The sequence below is a fragment of the Lygodium microphyllum genome, chromosome 8, assembly GCF_053477565.2.
Source record: "Lygodium microphyllum isolate KBCC chromosome 8, Lygodium_microphyllum_v1.1.10, whole genome shotgun sequence".
Classification (NCBI taxonomy): domain Eukaryota; kingdom Viridiplantae; phylum Streptophyta; class Polypodiopsida; order Schizaeales; family Lygodiaceae; genus Lygodium; species Lygodium microphyllum.
The window spans coordinates 136503990-136528111 of record NC_141142.1 but is presented as its reverse complement, the minus strand read 5'-3'; positions in this window follow the sequence as shown (position 1 = coordinate 136528111).

Below are 24122 nucleotides of genomic sequence, written 5' to 3'. Positions count from 1 at the left end.
AGAGAAAACTAGCCCACAAGGCTTTGCAAAGCATAGTCGAATACAATAGGGACCAGCAGGCTAGGAGCCAAAGGCAAAGCACGGAGTTGCGTGAGGTACAGCGAGTGCTGAACTTAGCAGGAAGAAACTGAACAAATCACGAGAGAGCCCTAGAAGGAGACTTGACGTTGAGCGAGCTTCTCATGAAGTGACTGCTAGATAACATGGCAGTAGAGCAAAGTGCCACGGCACTAGCGACATCTCTGCTCGCAGGATTAGGAGTGAACCAAGGTTCAAAGAGCCAGTCTAAAATCCCTATCGTTGCCAAGCAACTCGACAAATACCAACCCCATGACGATCCATACAGCTTTGTAGAGCAGTTTGAGCAAGTCTGCAAAGCCAACAACCTCAACGACCTGACTCAACGCTCTCAAGCGTTCGGGCTCTACTTAGGTGACAAGGGAAGGACTTGGTATACAAGCCTAGATGCTGCAAAAGGAGCCAATTTTAGTGGCCTCAAGGATCTCTTCATTAAGAGATTTGCCAAGCCTGGATACTCAGACAATCTGCTAGTAGGCTGAACGTAAAGCAGAAAGAGAAGGATGACATTCACGACTACGTAACCCACGTGAGGAGTCTCTTCAAGAGAATCCCTATGGGCGAGCGATCGACTGAAAGAGCAGTTTTGATTGTATTCATTAGCGGAATTAGAGACAAGGAGTTATATAAGGCTTTGGCAGGCAATTCGAGCTTGCAGCGAGATGCACTAGCTAGAGTGTTTGAGGAAGCCATCAGAGTCGATGATCAGCTGTGAAGGAGCAGAGCTCTAGGAGCTCAAACCTAGAAGAGACCAACTCGTGAAGCTCAGAAAGAGCATCAGCCTCTAGTGATGAGCGATCAGCCCCATCATCCCAAGATAAGGGGAAGGCCACCGAGACGAACCAAGACTTGGCTGATGTAAAGATGGAGTTAGCTAAGTTGCAAGACATGTTGAGACGACCAACGCACCCACACGTCCAATGCGTGTACTGTGGTGAAAACCACTTGCCAGCCAAGTGTCAAGACCCTAGGTCAAGACCTTGTGCTAACTATGGTAGGTTTGGTCATGACGTCATGCATTGTAGATTACCAAGAAGACTTTTGTACTCGCAACCCTATGGCCAGCCTTACCTAGCAAACAGGCCGCAACCATTCTTCGGAAGGGGAACCCCATTGGCCCTCCCTGCGCCTAACGACATTAAGCTAGCTGTTCCTAGGATGGACATAAACCCTACTGGCATACCCAGACCACCTGGTTCTTACGTGACCCATCCACCGAGCGATGCTCCAGTCCACTATGTGGAAGAACCAAATGAAGAAGAAACTTACATATGCCCTTACGTCTCGCATGACGATGAGGGCAACACTGTCCTCATGGATTATCGCCCCGTGCCGGTGATGGCATTAGGGAGAGGACGAGGTAGAGGCCTAGGAGGGTAGATGCAGAAGCCAATCACTTGCTAGACTTGTGGTCACCCAGATCATGCCTCATCATGCTACCCTGAAAGGGAGCAGCAAAACATAGACAAGGCTGACCAAAGGTGTGCTGAGTGCGGAATCACTCATCTCTTCATTGATTGCCCAAAGCGAAAGCCGTCTTCTAGCTCAGCCAACGTACCATCTATCCCATTGGGGTTGTTTGGAGTTGAGAACCTTGATGGGGAGGTGAGATCTATTCCATTACGGGTCATGGCCCGTGCCTAGACAAAGCAAGCCGGCATATCACTGCCAGGACCTAGCAACCTTGACACAGCTTCGATAGGGAAGAAAAGTCACAGGAAGAAGAAGAAGAGGTCAGAAGCTAAAATTGCACTAAAAACGGAGAGTGCTACAACTCTGCCTGTTGGAAAGAAGGTCTTTGATGCAGAGGCAGAGACTTCAGTCCCTAAGACGGCCGAAAAGAGAAGTGGTAAGATAGGGGAATACCCACATCCGAAGCGATAGTTAGAGGCCATAGAAAAAGTGAAGGAATGGGTGAAGGAGGCTCAAGATCATCTAAAAGACACTGAGCCCATCATAGAGGACAAAATCAACGACCTCTCCAACATAAGCATGCCAACCTCACCGCCTCAACCAAAGTCGGAAGAAGCAACTGCACCACAAGCAGTGCCGCTAAGGCCAAGCCTTGGTGCTACAAGGCCGTGGTTCAATCACGACCATTGGTCAGGATGATCCAGGTTAGGAGAGAGACGAGCACCCAACGATCTCCTGACCATGTTGGTGACTACCCATGTAACACTTAGCCTGGGAGATCTGCTTAGGCAGCATCCCACCCTATTGCAAGATCTTAAGCAGTGGGTTGAAGGGTCAAGAGAGCAGGTCACGGTAGACCCTCATGACCATGATGCAGAGACGCAAATACCGAGTTTGACGCTGCACTCTATGCCTAAATCCTTACACGTCAATGCCTTTTGGGAAGGTTTCAAGATGCATGCAATCTTACCGGTTCTAGCCCTAAGCGATACAACGAGAAAGGGAATCGTAAACATGAGAGTTGGGGTTAGTGTGCTTAGCCACGCAGTGCTTCAGACTTGGGGAAACCCGCTTGTTGAAATTGCTAGGTTTAATGTCACATTAGGAAATGGTATGAGAGTCAAGCCATTCGGGTGCTTAAGAATTGGCCAGTGAAGATCGCAGGTGTCCAATTCTCTGTGGACTTTATAGTCATGAAGGGAGTGGATTACGATATCTTATTAGGCCGACCCTGGATGCGCAACGCTAGAGTCATCGAAGATTGGGGTGACGGCTTGATCTTCCTTGGCAATAGAATGGATGCCGTGAGAATAGAGATGGACACTTGGAAGACCTCACCAGTTGATTTAGATGCCATCTCTACCATGCTCAAGGGTAACACCCAGGTCAAGAAGTCCTACGAGCCCTTGACTAAGTATATCCCATGCTTAGAGGATGAGTGGGACTGGATGCATGTTCTCGCTACAATCGACCTACCGTTCTCTGATCAGAGGTGTATGAGCAAGCCATTAAAACAATCGGATAGTCTAACGACACACCCTCCGCGCCAGTCTGCATGATGGTAGGAACCCTTTGTGGGAAACCTAAACTGGCCAACTTCCAAGTCCCAACCAACAAAAGGGAACTCCAGGAGATACTGGAATACTTAATGGACAAGCTAGCTGGCAATCCAGCTGCAAACTTCAAACCACTCCAGGATCTCCTAGATGAATCCAAGTGGCAATGGACCAGAGTGCATGACTTAAACCTCATGTATAATTGGGCCCTAGTTCCTGACCAATGACAAGAGATATACCAAGCCCTAGGAGGTGATGAGCTATCTGACAAAGAAGACTCTAACGACGAATACGAAGATTGCCAATCCTTCAGGACGAAAGCGAGGGTGAGGTAGACACTGTGGAGTACATCACTGAGGGGTAAGAAATAGAGCAAATACGAGTAGACTCCAAGCCACGGAAAAAGAGTATCTTTAGGATAGACCGAGGAGTCATGCACATGGAATGTTATCGTGCCTGATTGAAACATGTAGGGGCCATAGATCTTGAGCAAGCAGGCCTAGCCTAGCCAGGAACAACATCAGTGCTTAGGACAGAGTCGCCGTCCAAACAGCGCCCACCAGGGGAGACCACCTCTTCTAGTGATGGTGGGGAGTTCAACTCTGAGTCAGAGATTAGTTCGGATAGTGATCCAAAAATCCCTAGGCGCCACCCATGGCTAGACGCACCAAGGGGGACCTACCCATCCACCTGAGGCGCAGACGATTAAGGCAGAAAAAGGCAAAACAACCCAGGGATACACAAACGGAAGAACAACGAAAACAACAGGATCTCCCTAAATGATTTACGAAATTCAAAAAAGGGGAAAGGATAGTAGTTCTATTAGGTGCCAAGCGTCAAGGGCAAACGAGCGAACCAATCGAGGGACCAGCCAAGGTCAAGGAGATGAACCTAGCCCAGGAAGGGGAAACACCCTGACCAGTCTTCATCGCCGATGACTTGACTGAGGAAGAAGAAATAAGTCTTGTTGCTCTCTTGTGAGAGTACATAGACGTGCTCGCCTGGTCCTTAGAAGAGCTTAAGGGGGTAGATCCGAGTGTCGTGACTCACAACATACCCATGACGCCAGATGCAATGCCGGTCAAGCAGTGACCGTACCCTATGAATCCAAAACACCCTCATGCTGTCAAGGAGGAGATTAATAAGCTGATGAGAGCGGGATTCATTTGCAAAATTGAACACACAGACTGGGTGTCACCCATAGTCATTGTGATGAAGAAGAATGGAAAAATCCGAGTGTGCATCAATTACAAAAAGGTGAACGCTGCTACTAAGAGGGACAACTATCCATTGCCGTATACCGAGCATATGCTTGAGAGAGTGGCAGGCAAGGAAGCCTACAGTTTTCTGGACGGCTTCTCAGGGTACAACCAGGTGCAAGTTCATCCTGCGGATAGGCACAAGACTGCCTTGGCCAGTGAGTGGGGCGTCTTTGCTTACATAGTCATGCCCTTCGGGTTGGCTAATGCCCTTGCCACCTTCCAATGCCTCATGTGCACCATCTTTAAAGACATGCTTCGCAAGGAGTTGAAAGTCTTTGTCGACGACCTTTGTGTCCCCTCCGAACACTTAGACAAGCTCTGCGCGGTCTTTGAGCGGTGTTGCTTATATCATCTCTCCTTAAACCCCTTAAAGTGCTAGTTTTGGATAAAGCATGGATGCATCTTAGGGCATGTGGTGTCGCAGAACGGCATTGCCACTGACTTTTCAAAAGTCAGGGTTATTGTTGACCTTCCACCCCCAATCAACTATAAGGGAGTTCAATGCTTCCTAGGCCATACGGGGTACTATCGGCGGTTTGTACTGAACTATGCATTGATTGCAAGACCTTTGTACAAGCTCCTGATCATTTTCGAATGGACTGAGGCATGCCAATGAGCATATGAAGAGTTGAAAAAGGCTCTAACCACAGCACCAAATCTACGAGCCCTAGATTGGTGGACCATTACTTTCCACGTGCATATCGATGCTTCTAAGTTTGCCGTGGGGGCAGTGTTGTGCCAACCTGGCGAACACAACTTAGACTATCCAGTGAGCTTTGCTAGTAGACAACTCACTGAGACGGAAATGAACTACTCGACGACCGAAAGAGAAGGATTAGCCATGGTGTTTGCTGTGAAGAAATTCTGGCACTATCTATTGGCCACACCTTTTACCTTTTTTGTGGACCATCAAGCCCTGCTCTATCTAGTAAAAAAACCTTGCGCTACAGGACACATAGCTCAGTGGCTTCTTCTGCTCTTGGAATTCTACTTCTCCGTGGTTGTACGAAAAGGAAAGCAATACTACATGGGTGACCACATGTCACGCATTCCCACGGGAGAAGCCGCTGGACAAGGCATTGTTGACAAATTACCCGACGCCCATCTCTTTAACCTGTCCAGCGAGAGAGATTTATTCAAGGCTAATCTAACGCCATATTGGGCGGATGACATGGTCCAAGTGCTTGAACATGGACTGCTTGATCGACCGATGGAAAAAGCCCGACTTAGGCGATTAATCCTTAAGATCCAGCCCTATCAGCTGATCGTAGGCCAACTCTATAGGTTGGGGCAAGACAAATTGCTGCGCAGATGCGTATGCAAATATGAGATGCATGATGTGCTCTCGGAGGGGCACAACGGCATTGTTGGAGGGCACTTTAGCAGAGACATGACAGCACAAAAAGTGTTGCAATCTCAACTGTGGTGGCCCACGCTTTTCCGTGATGCAGCACAATTCGTCAAGCATTGTGACGAGTGCCAATGGACAAAAGTCCTGATTCGCAAGGATCAGATGGAGTTGACCCCAGTTATCGCGCGACAACCCTTCAAAAAATGGGGAATTGACTTCATAGGATCCATCAGTCCTGGGCCCAGTATTCATAGGCCAAGTACATCATTGTGGCCATGGACTACCTCACGAAATGGGCAGAGGCAAGAGCGACACGAAAAAACAATGCTAGGATGACTGCCAAGTTCTTATGGGAGCAGGTGATCTCGCGATTCGGCTGCCCCATCGAACTGGTCAGTGAAGGCACGCACTTCATCAACGAAGTGGTAGTGCATCTCATGTCCACCTTTCTCATTATCCATCGCAAATCCTCACCATACTACCCTCAGGCAAACGGTCAGGAAGAATCCACAAATAAGATTCTTATCAATGTCTTAACCAAGGTGGTCTCAGCCTCACGCAGCGACTGGGACAACAAGCTGATGACAGCTCTGTGGGCTTACCGCACAACTTATAAAACGACTGTCGGTCAAACCCCCTTCAGGCTGACCTGTGGAACTGAAGCGGTTCTACCATTAGAATTCTTCGTTCCTAGCCTAAGAATAGCACTTCAAGAATGATGGGAAAGAACGGAGGCATGGATGCAACGCCTGGTCGAACTCGAGTGCCTCTCAGAGACTCGGCTTCTAGCCACCCATGCGCTTATATGTGAGAAGGCCCGACGCAAGAGTTGGTTTGATAAGCATGTCAAGCAACGCGACTTTGAACAGGGCGACTTAGTGCTCCTCTACTCAGTTAATGGGTATAAGCAGAAAATGAAATTTAGAGGTCTTGGACCTTTCAAAGTTCGTGCAATCAGCTGCACAGGCAATGTCGAGCTCGAGACCTTAGACGGTGAGGGCATATGCTTCTTCAATGGCAGTCATGTCAAGAAGTACTACCCTCCCACCCATCCTTTGCATGAGCCCCTGATGTTAGAACTGCCTGTCAAGATACGAGTGGCCACATTCACAGAGATTGATGATGAGGATGAGGAAGCTGTAGAGCCCACATACCTCCATATCACGGTCACTGCAAAACAAACATGCGCTTTCAACGGCTTGATCGATGAGGGAGCAAACTTCAATGTCTTAACTCACAATCATTGGACTCAACTTGGCAGACCACCACTTCAACCCACTAATGCGAAATTAAGCCCATATGGGGCCCATTCCTACACACTTCTCGGTAAGTGCAGAGCCGTTGGTTCTATCGAGTCTAAGACTATCCCAATGGTTTTTACGTATTGCCAAATGCTAAACACGTAGGTACGGAGTCGCTACTGGGGCAAACTTTCAAAAAGCAGACTCACTGCAATGTTGATTATGAGTCATAGCGCATCCACTTCGCAATAGACGACGCTCGCATTGTCACAGCCTTCAGCAAGGGCTGCGCGACCTCATCACTGTCCGCAACGCCACCGATAGAAATATCTGTAACCAACTCCAAGGAGGGGGATAGTGCGTGACCGCCACCTCCCAGATTTCATGAATCACAGCCCACAACAACAAAACCTAAGGCCCAACAGCCTAGATTTCAATGGCAGCCTAAGCAGCCGCAACCGCCGCCTAGGAATCAACGCTCCTATCCTCATACAACCAAAATCCCTAAATCTAGGAGGCCAGGACATAGTCACAGCAAGCGCCGCATGCTCAAGCAAAGATGGGTCCCTAAAACCCTCTTGCATGCGCAAGGCTACTAAGTGGAAAACACTTGGATGTGGATCCCTAAGGCCTACCTGGCCAAAGGCACTACTCATACGCTGCCCTCAAGCTTGATCAACCCAAGTCCCATAAACCCTCCTAACCATTCGCCGCAGTGCTCTCCAAAACCACAACCATTCGACTCATCCACGCCTAAACCCGAGAACGTCACACAAGCCTATCGGTCCAACCAATAGACTTCGTCACATGAATCATCACCTGACCAAGTAAACCCGACTCCCCAAATCATCCCTGAATGCAGTAGTCGGTCCGTCGTGGCTGCTCCTAATCCGCCCATAATCCAAACAGCCCAATCGCAGACTCAAGCACACTCCCAACCGCAACTCTTCGTTGTCACCGGTGCTAGTTCTAGCAAACCGCGACCACCTGTTGGTCTTACGCCCTCTTATGAACGCAAATTCTTTTTAGCGTTGGCTGCTGACCTCGCTGAGGACACCGGGGATGACGTGGTGGAATGCATTAAATGACTAGACACCACCTTCATGTTGCTAGCACTAAGCTACGACCGCTTGGACTTAGGATTATTGGAGGAACACTTTGCAACTGAAGTTCAAACCATGCCCTGCTCCTGGGAGACCTTTGAATTCACATTTGCAAATGCTTCTCACTCTGTTGAGAAATCACAATGCTATCAAAGCTCGCTGATACTGACTCCCCATTCTTGAGGCATTGGTACACTCTTAGGCTGCAATGGAAAGTCGAAGGGTGCCGCATAATGACCAATGCTGAGCAGCGCCGCGCTATCAAAACAGTGGAATACGACCCCACATATGTCGCGCCAACCTCGTATCAAGTGTTAACCACTCTTCGGGGCCGACCCATGGAAGAACACATCAAAGGACACCCCTACCTCGACCGCTTGTTGACTGAGGAAGAGTTACACATTGCTAGCCGTGTCAACTCTGGTGAATTCCTAACAGATGTTCTCACACATACATCACGTAAGTGGGGATTCAACCCTTTGATTTGGACCGCGAAACTCACTTAGAATACAACCACCAGTTTTATGATTGGCTCCTTCACAAGTAACTCCTACGCCACCATGCCAAACGCCCTTGCCCTTCTGACCCTAAATCCTAGGAAGGATTCTTCTCAGGCTAGAAGGGGAGGGGGTGAGGTGAATCAAATCAGGCCAACCAAATCAAAATTAGTGAAACACATAAACATATATTATGAAAAATGAATGGGGTAGGGAAAAGGGCATGGAAACTTTGAAGTAAAGGGAAAAAAGTCAAAGGATAAAAAGGAAATCTACAGTGGTTCTTAATGAATTCATTCAAAAAGCATAGAGTTTCTCTTTTTTTCAGCAATCGGCAAATTACTATGTGGAAAGTACTAATGAAAATTTCGGTTTATGACAGGAACGAAAAATGTCACAATAAGATTGCGCCCACCGGCTTCCATTCACGGAAGAGAAGAGAGCGCAATACAACATCACCCTGGAGAGCCGCGCCTACAACTAACTAAAATTTTGAACTATTCATAATATAGAAGGATTAGTGGCCAAGGAAGAGGCGGCCAGGAGAGTCGTTGAAAACTGCAACTTCACCAAGTACTTGGAAAGATTCGCACAAGAACCTGACCACACAAGCTGTGTGGAATTTCTCAGGACTTACGACCTCGACAACGAATGCGGCACCGTCACAATAGGAAGGGGACAAAATGCCAAGCAAGTGTTGGTTCACTTAACCCCCGCCTTGATGGAAAAGGCGCTGGGACTAGAACCAAAAATGAAAAAGAAGCAGAAGAGAGATGTGTATGCCATGATGGGGATGAGAAAGGAGGACGTGCTGGCAAACGACGGCATCAACATCCAAGATATCCCCGATGCAAAAACCAGATTGCAGGCAAAATTGATACATGCGCTCTTTTCCAGCCAGCGCTACAACGCATTGATGCACCGAATCAATGTGCTGGTAGTGGAGAATGTGGCGGCTCATACGCTGCATGAAGTCGATTGGAACGGCTATGTGTGCAAAACCATCGACCAGGCAGCTAGAGCACTGGCTTTAGGAAGCATGCCCGTAGGAGGAGAATCCCTAGCGTCTAAGGCCATAGAAAGAAAGGAGGTCTCCTCCAAAGCCTCGTTCATTGCCTATGGAAGCATCTTAATAGTGCTCATCCAGGAGGCTGTGAAAGAGACGCAGGATGTAGAAGAGGGGGAAGGGGAAATGCCTGATAGGTCATCCCCCTCATAAGTACTAGGAGAGGTCAAGCGACATGACTGAGACCGATAAGGAAGGACATGGGCAAGAAGAGCAATCAAGCAAAAAGCAAGTCAAGGAAACCAAGAAGAAGGCAGCGCAGAAGAAAAAGAAACCGGATGAAGGCCACAGGAAGGAGAAGGAAGATTTGGAAAAAGAAAAAAGACAATCCCTTAGGGAGGCCGAGGAGAGAGAGAGGAAGAGGAAGCAGGAAGAAGAAGAAACAACTGAGCAAGTCAAGTGGGCTAAAAAGGTGTCAAAGCAAGAGGATGAAAGGAGAAAAAGAGAAGAGCAGGAAGAAAAAGAGAAACTAGAGGAAGAATACAAAAAGGCTGAAAAAGAAAGGCAAAGAAGAGCTGCGGAGGAAGAAGAGGAGTTAAGAAGAAAGGAAGAGGAGGACTTGGCCGAGGCCACACACTGGTCCATTGAGCAACAATGCAGGGCAGATGATCTAGAAGCCTGGAACCAGCTGAGGGAAGAAGGGCCTAGCTCTAGCGCACAGGCACCAGAAGCCGCGCTGCTCGCAGTCCTGGAAGGCAAAGGCAAAGCACCCCTCCATCCTATCCCCACCCTCATGGCACCCTCCACTGAACCCACTATGCTCACCCCTAGTATCTCCACCAGCATGGAAGTTTCCAACGTTGTGGCCTGGATGCAATACTTCATCAGTATAGAAATGGCTCAAGGGAAGAGCACAGAAACCATGACCACGGGGCCAAAAAGGCCAGCCGCGAATGTAGAATCGAGGCAGGACCAAAAGCGTCCACGTGTGGAGGCCTCAACCACCCCCATCCATGCAACAATGACGCCATTAGTGAGTTACGACGAATACACCGAGCTGCTCTCCCAATTGGAGAGGGTGAAGGAGGAAAAGAGAGTGGCTGGCTGAGTTGGTGGCAGAGAAAGAGTCAGTGGCCGCCTTCCAACTGGAGAAAACCCGCATCATAGCCATGCAACCATGGCAAATATTTGACCTCAAGCAAGAATTGAAAGCAAAAGAAGACATGGAAGAAAGCTACAAACAATGGCTTGAGGACGAAAATCAAGAACTTTGCAAATGCAGCGGGAATACAAGCTCCTTCTGATGCAACATGGGGAACTGGAGGCAAAAACCGCCACCATTGAGCAAATGATGGAGGAACTAAGCGCCAAAGAAGAGGAGAGAAGACAAGAGAGGGAGCAACATCGAAAAGAGATCGAGTCCATGACCGATCAACTACACCTCGGAAGGAAAGAACACGAGAATATGAGTAAAGAACTCAGAGCCCAGGAGTAGAAGCTCGTAACCCTAGCACAAAAGTAGGGGGAGAGCATGGAAGGAATGAGCAAAAGGGCCGAGGAATGGGCCAGGCAGAACGAGAAACGGGTGAAGGCACTGGCGCGGCGCCTCGCCTTGGTGGAGAAATAAAAAAACTTGGCAGAAAGCAAAGCGGATGCCTCTCAGATAGCCTTCACTGCCCAGCAACATGCCTTCCTCAACACATTACTGGACATAACCCGGCCGGAGGGAAAGGAGTCATTGGAGGTGGTGCAGAAGAAACTGAGCATTGCACGTAGAGCCCTACATGTGGGGCTACATATGCCACCCCAACTTGCAGAGGTTAGGCTGGGCTTAGAAGAACAATGAAAGTACCTGCTATTGGCCGGCCTAACCCCACGGGAGGCGGATGCACTCGGCTTCGAGGAAGGGGCACAGCTAGAGGACCGCTGGCAGGGGGAGGACACTGACATTGAATTTGTCATAAGAAGAACTAGCGAAGAAATAATCCCACAACCCCCCTTGCTGCACGATCAGGAATAGCAACAACTCGACATGCCCCCGGACAGACAAACCACGCTCAAGGAGCGACGGAGAAAATTAGTGGAAGAATCCAGAAGGCAGTTGCAAGCCGAACAAGTCGTGTGGCCATTCGCATCCCTCCCACCATGCCCCGATGACCTCCCAACGCAGTTCCATGCGGAGTTGGTAATCTGGGAAAGGCAGGAAATCGAAAAGGACCCTTTTACTTTCAGTTTCCTCATGCCTAACAGCCTGAGAAGGGTCCTGCCAATTAAGGTAATGGAGGAGGTGATCGCGGCTGGCAGCCGACTGGGCCAAAAATGGTTGGAAGATAGGGCAAATACCCCCACTTTGTGGGGCACAGAGGAATTAGAGTTTTGGCAAGACAAGGTGTTCGAGGTACCACACACTGTAAGGGGCTACAACTGCCAACCTCTCTGGAGAAGGTAAATATGCGATATCAACATGCTCGCCTGGATGGCGTTTTGCAATACCCTACCCTATGAGAGGAACGACCCCACATTCATGGCGTATCCTCGTAGGGTAGTCGTGGATTTTGTTGCCACCCTCCATGGGTGGCATGACTTCCCCATCATCTACAACTCCAATGCCACCTCCTTCGAGCGTGCCCTCCTTTTTGATTTAGGAAGCCTAAGTGACTCCATGACGCACTTTCTCACAAACTTCTCCTCTTGTCCAAATCGTGCCTTTATAACTACATGTAATTACCTTAGGCTTCTTAAGCTATTAATTCACTTGGGGGCCATCGTACGCAAGTAGATTTGAGAGATAAAGAAGGAGGAATGAGTTTGAGATGGGAGAGCGTAAGAGAAGATGGCTTAGTCAAAGACCAGTATAGGGGTTTTTGAGCTAACTCTCTCCCTCATAGCCTCTCGAGATAGCTCCTCTCTCTCTCTCTCTCTCTCTCTCTCTCTCTCTCTCTCTGTGTCTCTTGGGATCTCCTTGTGCTTCCTTGTGCCTCCCTAACTACTCCCCATGCCTCATATTTATAGCTAAACAAGAGAAGAAGGGTTGTGGCTAAGAAGAAGAGCTCTTTGTGGAGGGGATCTTGGAAAAATCAATGATTTGATGCTCAAATCATAAATTTGATGGTTCCATTACCTTCGAAAGGGGGGTATAACTCCAAGACACTTGCTTAGAGATCTTTCAGATCACTCCTTTTTCTCCCTATTTGAAGTGTTGTTTTACTACCTATAGATTGTGATCACGCTGTGTGCGATTTCACCAGTCCTTCTTTTTTTGTATTAAAGCTCCAAAACTAGCTAAAAAATCACTTGCTTTTTTACATGACATGTAGTTCTAGAAAATTCCATATCTTTTTAGGATATTTACAATAAGTAATATCAATAGACTACTGAATCTTGTTGATATCTTAAACTGCTGCATATGAGAAATTCTTACTGTCCCACCTGTTCATTGTCAACAATCCAAGCCAAGTTCCCCCATCCCATATGAGAGGTGCACATGCTTACAGAGAGTAAGAGTAGTAGCCTAGTAGGTGGTTGAGACCGAACAACTTGACTGGCTTGAGCACCTCTAGACCTTTCCTCCCCACCCTGATTCCCATCACAATGAACCCTTCCAAGCCCTCCAAGATAAGTCCTAACCTGATTCCCATCACAATGAGCCCTTGCAAGACCTCCAAGTCAAGCCCCACCACTTCGAGCCCCTCCAGGTCTCGCTCCTCAAGCTCGTGCATGTCCTGTTGAGAAACCAAATGATGTATGCCTAGAAGAGACTTTGTATAAGAAATCGTGGAGAAGAGATCAAAGTTTATTACAAAGAGGCATCGCTTTTCTAAGGAAGAAGTTTTTAGACCATCTTTGAAGTGTATTCATGTCTATTGGGGCCGTGAGTTGTTGCAAACACCATAGAAGTACATTTGATGCATGCAAGGAGCTGTTTATAGCAGGATACACTGTTTTATTGCTCAAGGAAACATTTATAGAGTTTGAAGATTCTCCATCTCGACTTTTGATGCTGCTCAAGTTACAACATTTCTAAACCCAACATTCTTTTCACCATAGCGAAGATAACACAAACATACTTCCAATTCTACAGAATTGGTGAAGTAGACAGAGCGGCCACAGCTTAGTTTCTGAAATGTGCTCTAATACCTCGACGAAGAGGAGAGCAGAAACGATGGGTTTCCAGCCAAAACTCCCATTTCTGCCAGGCTACAGCAACATGTAACCTGCTTCCAATGTCCGGTCTAAAAGCACAGTGACATAGAGCACGAACCAATAGCGTGCCACCAAAAGTGGCCCCAAGACCAGCCAGCGCAGTTTACTCACTGTCTATGTCCAAGCTCAGATATTGAAAAACGCACACGAGCTAGTCAGAACATTGGGCTTTCTTAGGATTAAAGAGACAGAGAAGAAAGATAGAGCTTGAAGCTCTGAAGCTTGGTGCCGATTGCTGCTGCCTTGGGTGGAAGAAGAAAGCTTTCCATCCACGACGCGCCATCAGATTGAGAGGAGGAGACAGAATCGAGGGGCATCCACGACGCACCATCAGATCGAGAGGAAAAGACAGAAAACGGTGCCAGAAGCTGCCGTGGAATCAATATAAAGCCCTATTTACTAAGGTTAAAATTGCCAGATCCTTTCTTTTCTAAACTAAGGTTAAAACTCTCCCCTCATTTCAACCCCAAATCAATATAAAGACCATTCACACGTCCTTCTTCAAAACAACTCCATTCAAATCAGCCTACTCATCTCACATTGCATTATCAAATTACCTTCACACTATATGTGTTTGAACTTGGCTTGGAACTAAAAGAATGGATTGTTAATATGCTTGACAATTAGTTATCAAAAATCCTAAGAGGTTACTTGTGATTAGAATTTCTATTCTTGTAAGGGATTAGACACTGCCATTGAGCAAGATTGCCAATTGGTAAGACCTTCCCGCATGAAATTATTTTCTTGCACAATTATCAAATTCCTTGTAAACCTCAGTCTTCTTGTAAAAGGATAGACACTGCCCAAGAGGTCTCGTGGTAAGACCTCCTACTAAAGATGACTGAAGTGGAACATATAGCAAAATTTAATGGTGAAGGCTTCCATGCCTCGAAGGAAAAGACCATGTACCATCTTATGCGGAAAGACTTATGGGACTTGTTTGAAGATGATGCAGATAACAAGAAGGAAGATGATGAAGATAGGTTCGTTGAAGAAGACCAGCTCAAATCCAAAGAATGGAGGAAGATGAATAATAAGGCACTAGGCATCATTGCATGGGGACTAAGTGATGATGTGCTACATCATATATCTGGCATTAGAAATGCTAGAACCGCCTGGGAGGAACTTGATAGAATGTTTGGTACCCAAGCAAAGAATTCAAAGGTAAAACTTCTCATGCAGTTTTATAAACTAGATATCAAAGACAATGCTTCTATGACCATACACATTAATAAGTTTACGAGTTTAAAAACTCAGCTTGCAACTCTTAAAAAGAATATTGATGAAGATGAAGCAATAGCCGTACTGCTTGCAAGTGTAAACAAGGATCCATACGAAAACCTTGTGTCTACTCTAAGTAATGTTCCAAGTCTCTCACTCAAAGATATTGAGCACTCACTGCTTGATGGAGAAAGCAAATTTAAAGGCAAAGATATAAAAGAAACCAGCTCAAGGGAAAACCTCTTATACACTAGAGGAGCTACTGGACCCAAAGGAAGAGGTCGAGGATTCAACACCGACACCAGGAATTGGATGACATGTCATTATTGTGGTAAAACTGGCCATATTGCCAGTGAATGCTTCCACAAGAAAAGAGCACAGTAGATGCAGAATAACCACCACCAAAATCAATTCATGAATGAAGAAGAAGAAAAAGATACTTCCGCTACCATCAACAACTATGACAAATGGTTTTAAAGAATTTGTTTCCATAGTGGATATTGTAAAAACCCTACCAAAGATGTAAAGTTTCAAGCCTTAACTTGACTAGGCTGCCAAAGAGCTAGTCTCCTAGTCCATGTTTTCATGTAAGGAGGGAAAAAGCCAGCAAGGGTAGAGACTCATCATTTGGGGGGGGTGTTGAGAAATCAAATGATGTATGCCTAGAAGAGGCTTTGTATAAGAGAGATGACAAAAGTTGTATGCTCCAGAAGAGATGTCCAAAATCCCATAAGCACAGAGAGGAAGAGTGGTACTATCCAAAAAGGCTATATAAGCATGTACTTGACACTCATTTCAATGTAATGGTACTATCAGTTTGAGTTACTCAAGATTGTCTTTATGAGTCCAAGCTAATCTATCTTGGAACCTAATTCACTTGAGTTACAATCTCTTCTCTCTATCATGTATCGGTTCTATGATTTGCATCCACCATAGCTAACTAACTCTAGATCCGTGTTTCTCAACATGCCCCACCTTGCCACTCTAAGCCCCTCCAAGTCCCACACCAACACTTAGGGCTCAAACCTCAGCACTCTAAGCCCCGCCCCACCACTCCAAGCCCCTCCAAGGTGAGCCCCCCCAGTTTAAGCTCCTTTAGGTCTTGCCCCTCTAGACCCTCCAGGATGAGCCCCTCCAAGAGGAGCCCCTCAAGGATGGCCTTGCCACCATGATTTTCTCTAGATAGAGTCCCATCATGCTAAGCCCCTCCATGTCCATGAGCCCTAGCCCCACCACCTCGAGTCCCCCAAGGATGATCCCCTCCACATTGAGCCTAGGGAAATGAACCCCTTCACATTGAGCCCCCCAAAAGGAGGACCCCCTTTAGGCCAACCCCCCCAAGGATGAGCCTCTTCAAGTTGAGCCTCACCACACACAATCATCCTTGATGAGTGTGGGGCCCCAATTTGCTTCTTGTTATCCCTCCTCACCAACACTTTCTTGTGCCTCTGCCTCCACCTTAGCTTCTTAACATCCATTGGTTCCAATGGAGGATAAGCTCACCCTCCAAAATGAGCTTGATCTCATCCCTCTGCAACAATGAGTGCTCAAGAACAATGGAGGAGGTAGTGGCCCTCGCAAAGGTAGCTGTATCTTTGAGAGGGTAGCAGTATGTTGTGAAGCTAGATATAGTGGACATTGGAGTGCTTCCTCACCCTAATGAAGAGAAGTTGACCAACTTTAGCTATTTGTTTTGTAGGCATCTCAATCATTGATCTCATTGGTATGTTGCCTTAATAATCTATTTTTGTGCCCTTGCATTTGATAGCTATATAATATCACTACTGCCACTAGAGATCTAGAGATTTGTGTATTGTCTTGACCTGCTAATTGTCACATCCCTTGCAAGACAACAAAGTTTCATGGACAAATGCTTTGCAGTGGAGTTACATCTCAATTGATAATGTGTGAATTGTCTTCATTTTGTACCATCAAAAGTAAATTCTTGATTAAATAGCATTGCTTGTTTGTATAGACCTAGTTCTTTTATATTTGTTTTGGTGATTTATCTACTTTGATGATTGAATAGTTCTCCCTGGAGTCTGATATTGTACGAGGTCCAACAAAACATTTTTTATTTTATAAATACTATTGGTAGAGGCTACCATGGAAGTGCTTGATAGTAAGTATCTAAATCTCTCCTTTGAGATTTTTCTCCTGTTCTTAACTGATTTCACATGTCTCTAGGGCTAGGTGTGAACTTCTAGCTTGCATGGACGGCATTCTTTTTGTGACAACCCTTTTATGTAATCTGAGTACAAAGATTTTGTAGGCTCCATAATAGGGCCCTAGAGACATCAACTATGGATGGAGGATGTGCCTCAATGCATTTCTTCTTTTGAAGGTTATATATGGTCTTCCAAATGTGAGTGGATTTTATGATGCAAGCTTGTTTTGCCAATCAAAGCTCACAGGTTGTAACTTCTTCTTTAGTGCAAGATGTTGATATATGGAACTACTTGGAGTTTGAAGTTAAGAAATTCAAAGTCAGAATCATTCATTTTTTTGCATTTGTGATTGCTGAGTGCTACAGGGAGATGTGTTGTCGAGAGAGGAATTTGCGAGAGAGACATTGTTGAGAAGGCATGAGCGGGAATGTAATGTTCCGCATGGGAACCACCTCCCCCCCTTAATAATTAACAATAGTATAATTTGTTTTACCTTTCTCCCCCTGTCATCATTGACAGGTGGCGGGGGGAGAAACAACAAAGAGGATGAAGTCGAAGACGGTGGGAGATGCCGACATGGAGGAGGGGTCGAGGTGACAACATAGCGGGAGAGAAGATGACAGTGAAGGAAGGAGGGTGGTGCGACGAGTATGAGGAGGAAGGAGGCGATGACATGAAAGAAGAGGAAGATGACTACTCCCGCCGCCATGGAGAAAGGGGTAGCCATATTGGCCGCCTAGATGGGAGGGAGAGCCCCCATCACCTTCCCTAATAATACCTCTCCTCCTCTATAACCCCCCCTTAAGGAGACATGCAATACCACTTCTCCCCCCTTTCTATTGTGAGAAGAGAGAGGTACCACCTCTTGCTCCCCCCTTTGCTCGTGAGAGAGAGAGAGAGAGAGAGAGAGAGAAGTAGAAGAAGAGGAAAAGAGGGAGAGAGAGAGAGGGAGAAGATGAGAGAGGGAAAGAGAGAGGAGAAGAAGAAGAAGAAGAAGAAGAAGAGAGAGAGAGGAGAAGAAGAAGAGAAGAAGAAGAAGAAGAAGAGGGGGAGAGAGAGAGAGAGAGAGAGAGACTCTCCGAGGAATCCCATTTCTCTTCCCCTCCTAAGAGGGTGGGAATCTTTTTTCCCCTTTGTCCGCGAATCACTATACCTTTCCGCAAGATTATTGTCCGCCCGCAAGCCAAATTCTCTCCCCAATTGGCCCACTAATCGAGCTCAAGGTGCGGAAGTCTTGCAAAAACTCATGTATAAGGGAGATGAAGGCCGGGAATGGCCCCCAAGCGGGAAATATCACGTGCGGATAGCAACCCCACAACAAGCAACGAAACCTCAGGCGAGGACATCAAACATAATGGACATCCAGAGGCTGTAGTAGGGGCCTTACAGAGGCTGTAGTACAAGGCTACATGAGGAGTTTACAAGCTTATGATAAATACATTTGGACTAGACATTACAAGGCTAAAGAAGTCAGTAAAAAATTCGATCAAGGACCGGCAGGCCCTTGCAGCTTTCAACATTACTTTTGATATAGATATTCAATTCATTGTAGGTCTTCTTACTCCTTTTGATCATGTACTTGCTCTTCACTTTGCTTTCTGCTTCAGAATCTTCATGATTTTTTTGCTTCTTCTTCTTATTCTTTTTCTCTTTGATCTTTTGGTCCTTTTCTTAGGTTCTCCTAATCTGCTTCTTCATTGACTTTGCTTGCATATGCATTGGTCTTCATGTCCATGTTCCCCTCAAGCAAAGATATCACCATTTTTGAGATTTGCATGATGATCGAGGTAGCTAGAATGTCTTCAAAATATTTAAATGAAATCATTGATTGCACTTGGATGTAGGTTACTACATTTCTTCTTGTAGATAGAATAAAAGCATCTTCTATGTAGTACAATTTGGCAAGGAGAATTATATCACTGTTCATAACAAGAATCTTCATAAAGGAATTGATTTTGGTCATTTCCATAACTGAGAATGAGCTTCAAATTCTGAGTTTGCACCGTAGAAGAGTTATACTTTAATGTGTCAATAAGCACAAGAAGATTAGTGTTTATCAACATTGAATGAGTATCAAAAAGATACTATCTTGAAGCTTGGTGTTGAAATTGAGTTTGATTTCTTGCTTTCCTTACTGATTTGAATTGGAAACTGAATAGATCAGAGTGAATTAGAATTGCAGAGGGTTGATTGAGCCCAAAGGAGTGAGAAATTGAAGAATTTTATGAGCTTGAGCCCAAAAGCTATGGTTGCCCTTTAGGGTTTGTAGTGGTGACTTTTCTTTTTTGGTTGATTACAGTAGCTATAGTAAAGTATTTGCCACAAGATTTAGTGAAGGAGAAGCTTACATAACAAGCTTCAAATGCCCCTATGGCAGTAGACTGAATTGTGGCACGCGTGAGTGGTGGAAGCTGTATGACCGGGATAGGGCATAGATCTGGCAGCGAGCATAAAAATCCACAATGCTTGGCAGAGGAAGCAGCAATGTCGTGCTGCGATGTGACAGAGAGTTGCTTAGGGAGTCAAGGGAGATAACTCCAGAAGGATGCTCAGAGAGATAAGGCTTGTAGAGAGAGATCTAGAAGCTCCAAGGAGGCAAGGTGCAGGCTGGCTATGGCTGCCCCAAGGTGGAAAATGAAAATGAGGTTGAATATAAAGTCATGAGGAGCTACTTGAGCTGAGCAATGATGAAGAGGAGCTAGAAGAGTAGAGAAGGGAGCTGAGAAATGCTCACCATGGCTTTGATACCATGTTGAAATGCATAGATCTAGAGCATGGCTATGGTGGCTTGTAGGCATAGAGTGAACTCATGATGATAGAGACAAAGACACTATTTGTTACACAAGTGAATTAGGTTCTAAGATTGAGACTTGGACTCATAAACACAATCTTGTGTATGACAGACAATGACAAGATTGACACTAACTGATAAAGAAAAGCATCATCACGTATTCATTCCATATGAAAAGTGGTAGTCAAGTACAATGCTTTATAGTTGTTGGATGGGTATAGTTTTCCCTTTCTGTGCATATGGGATTCTGCATGTCATCCCAAACTGCCTCATACAAAGAGGCTACATTAGGTGTGATTACTAATATCTCAACAAAGGTCACGCCATGTTTCAACCCAAGAGGGTACTGCTCGATTCACGGGCCGAGGTCGAGTGGTGAAAAGGCCAACCACAGAAAGTGTGTCTCTCCTAGGGCGCTTGGGGTCAATGGAGCTCTCGACACCCCTTGCCGAGTTTGGAATGGAGTTGTAGATTTTTGTGAGCCCAATGTCTCGAGGCGTTGGAAGATCCTATTCTAGATAATGAATGGAATTTGTGGTGCCATGTGATTTGAACCAATTACTTCTGTAGGAGGACAGAACGATACTTCTATTGGACAGAAGGGATACATAATTTCTCATATATGGGTAGGAGACAAAGATTAATTGGAAAATAAGTTAAGAAACTTGTTTGTCAAGAGGATTGCTTACTCTGTATTCGTGTATGTGCCGTAAATTATGCGAACAAACCCTATTCTTCAAAAGGCTTAATTAAGAAAGCTAATTTAAATGTCACACATAAATGTGATAGGACCTAATTAGATAACTAAAGAATGCCTATTGAGGGAAGCGGATGGGCAGGTCCATCCTATGACAGGGTGGTCCTAGAGAATTGGGAGGCTTCTCACAAGGTTTTACCATCGTTCGACCTTTGGACAGTGCTAAGTTAGAACCCGATTCATGCCGTTTTAGGGGACCAGAATGGGACTATGCCCTATGGGCAAAGAGGTTGAGCAGCACATCCCTCTCATTTTTCATTCTCTTTGAACCAAGTGTGCTATGGATCCGCTTCGGATTGGGCATCTCTATATAAAGTACGATGTCCAAAATCCAACGCTACGATGCTGTCATAAGAGCTTGTCTACTAGGAACCCAAATTTCAGGTCAATCCTAGTGGGTTCGGCCCGCAGACCTTCTATTGTGAGGCGAACTTGGGAAACCCTAGGTGACAAACCCCATGACATTCCATGGGAGTGCCAAGTGACGTTGCTTAGACTCATCTCTCAATGACTGCTCAAAACATGCCTAGACAGCCGATAGGTGGGCACGTTACAGGGAACAAGTGCAGGTAAGGGCTCTGGAAGAGGCGACATATGCCATAAGAGGTCACGAGGAGACCATAGAAAGGTTTATCAATGGGTTGAATCGAGACAAGTTGTAGTAGAGATCAGGTTGCAAGTGGTGGAGAGGGGACCATAGAGATTGGGAGCTCTTTGGCATGATATAAAGGAAGTACATCAATCCTCCTAGACCTAGCCCACAACCTCCCCCCCATCCCAAGGGCAACCCTCAAGATAGCCTTGCGCCCTTGTGGACAACCTAGCTATACTTGTAGCCAAGCCCGCTCTCAAAGATTTAGCCCCCCTTACCCTTGAGGAGACCCTTGAACATGGACTTCAAGGCCTGTGCATTGTAATTTTTTAATGCTTGTTCACCACTTTGTAAGTAGAAATGGAAATGCAACAAGAAGAAAAAAGAAAAGATTATCATATCGGACACACATCTATGTTGCTTATCCAGTGAAAAAGATTTGTTTAGGGTTGACATGACACCGTATTGGGCAGATGACATAGTCCAAGTGCTTGAACACCTACTACATGAACAACCAATAGGCCCGGCTTAGGCGGCTCATCCTGAAGATCCAACCCTATCAATTGGATATAGTAGGCAAAGTCTATAGGTTAGGGCAAGATGGGTTGCTACGCAGATGTGTGTGTGAGCATGAAATGCATGATGTACTCATAGAGACACACAAAGGAAGGTAGGTGGACACTTCAGTGAAGATGCGACAGGCCACAGGGTGCTATAGTCCCAGATGTGGTGGCCAACTCTTTTTCGAGATGCAACACAATTTGTAAGGCATTATGATGAGTACCAATGGACTAAGGTTACCATTCGTAAGAATCACATGGAGGTAACCCCAATCATTGCACGACAACCCTTTGAGAAATGGAGAATTAACTTCATCAGACCCATTAGTCCCGCATAGTATTTACAAGATAAATACATATTTGTCGCCATTGATTATCTAACAAAATGGGTAGAAGTGTGAGAATGCATGGATTTTGAGCATGCCTGCAGCTATGGAGGTTGGAAAGTGATAACTAGAATCATTGCAACATGGACAAATGACGCTAACTGTTACTTGAGTGAATTAGATTCCAAGATTGAATGCTTGGACTCATAAACACAATCTTAAGTAGGATGTGACAATGACACAGAGTGTAATACAAAGTACAGTAACATTCAATTAAAAAGTGAACCAAGTACATGCCTTTATAGCTTTCCAGCTTCTCCACTATCCTCACTGTGCATATGGGATTCAAGACATCTCTTCTTGGAGCATAGATCATTTGTTATTTCTCAATATTCCCCCTCAAATGATGATTCCCTACACTCGCTCGCTTTTGCCCCCCCTACATGATAACGTGGCATGGTGCACTAGCTCATAGGCAGCCTAGTCAAGTTAAAGCTTGAGACTTTATATCTTTGGCAAGTGTTTTTACAAATCAAATCCACTAAGGGAAACATAGTGATCCACTATGGGAACAAAATTCCTTAGAACAATCTGTCAAAGTTGTTGATGTGGTAATGGAAGCATCTTCTTCTTCTTCTTCTTCATTCATGAATTGACTTTGGTGGTGGTCATTTTGCATCTGCTGTGCTCTTTTGAAAGCTTATCAAAAACTCGGCTTCTAGCCACCCATGCACTAATATGCGAGAAGGCAAGACACAAAATCTGGTTTGACAAGCATGTCAAGGAATGAGACTTTGAACAAGGAAACTTAGTACTACTGTACTCAGTCAAGGGACATAAATAGAAAATGAAATTTTGGGGGCTAGGTCATTTTAGAGTTCAAACCATCAGCTGAACTGACAATGTAGAACTAGGTCAAGGGACATAAATAGAAAATGAAATTTTGGGGGCTAGGTCCTTTCAGAGTTCAAACCATCAGTCAGAGCTGGCAATGTAGAACTTGAAACCCTAGAAGGTGAGGGCATAGGCTTCTTCAATGGCAATCGCATAAAGAAGTAATTTCCTCCTACGCACCCACTACATGAGCCTCCAATGCTAGCATCCCCTGTCAAAGTACGAGTAGCCACTATCACTGAGATGGACGATGAGGATGAAGAAGCCATAGAACTAGCTTACCTAAGCATAACAATCAATGCCAACAAGCACACATGCACCATCAATGCATTGATTGATGAGGGAGCTGACTTTAATGACTTGACTCATGATCATTGGACCCAAACTGGGAAATGGTAGTTACATCCCATTCACGCTAAGCTCAGCCCATATGGGGGTCGATTATACGCACTCGTGGGAAAGTGCAAGGCTACAGTTTCTATCGACTCCAAAAGCATGCCGATGGTTTTCTATGTGTTTCCCAATAGTAAAGATGCAAGCATGGAGTTATTGTTAGGACAAACCTTTAAGAAACAAGCTCATTGTAATATCAACTATGAGTCGCAGTGTATCCACCTAGCCATGGGCAATGTTTGCATAGTTACATCTTTTAGCAAGGGCAATGTGTCTCCTTCCAAGTCCTCAAAGTCATCGGTAGAGAACCCCACTGTCAAGTCTAAGGAGAGGGGTTGTGACTCGTCATCACAAACTGCCAAGCCTCAATGCCAGCAACTTGTGGAACCCAACCTTGTGAAGCCCATGAACCCTAGTTCAAATGGGTACCTAAACATCAAGGACCGCCATCTAGAAGCAAACACCTATGCCCTCGCAAAGCTAAGGACCCACACTCAAAACCTATGAGGCATAGCAAAAGCTACTGACATCGACAAATGGTCAAGCCTAGATGGATCCCAAAGACCTTATTGCAAGCACAAGGCTACTATGAGGGTAACACCTGTGTCTGGGTACCTAAAACCAAGATGGCCAAAGGCGCTCCTCAAAAGCCACACTCAAACTTGACCAAACGAATCATTCCAGCAAGTCCAGCACTTAAGCCACAAGAG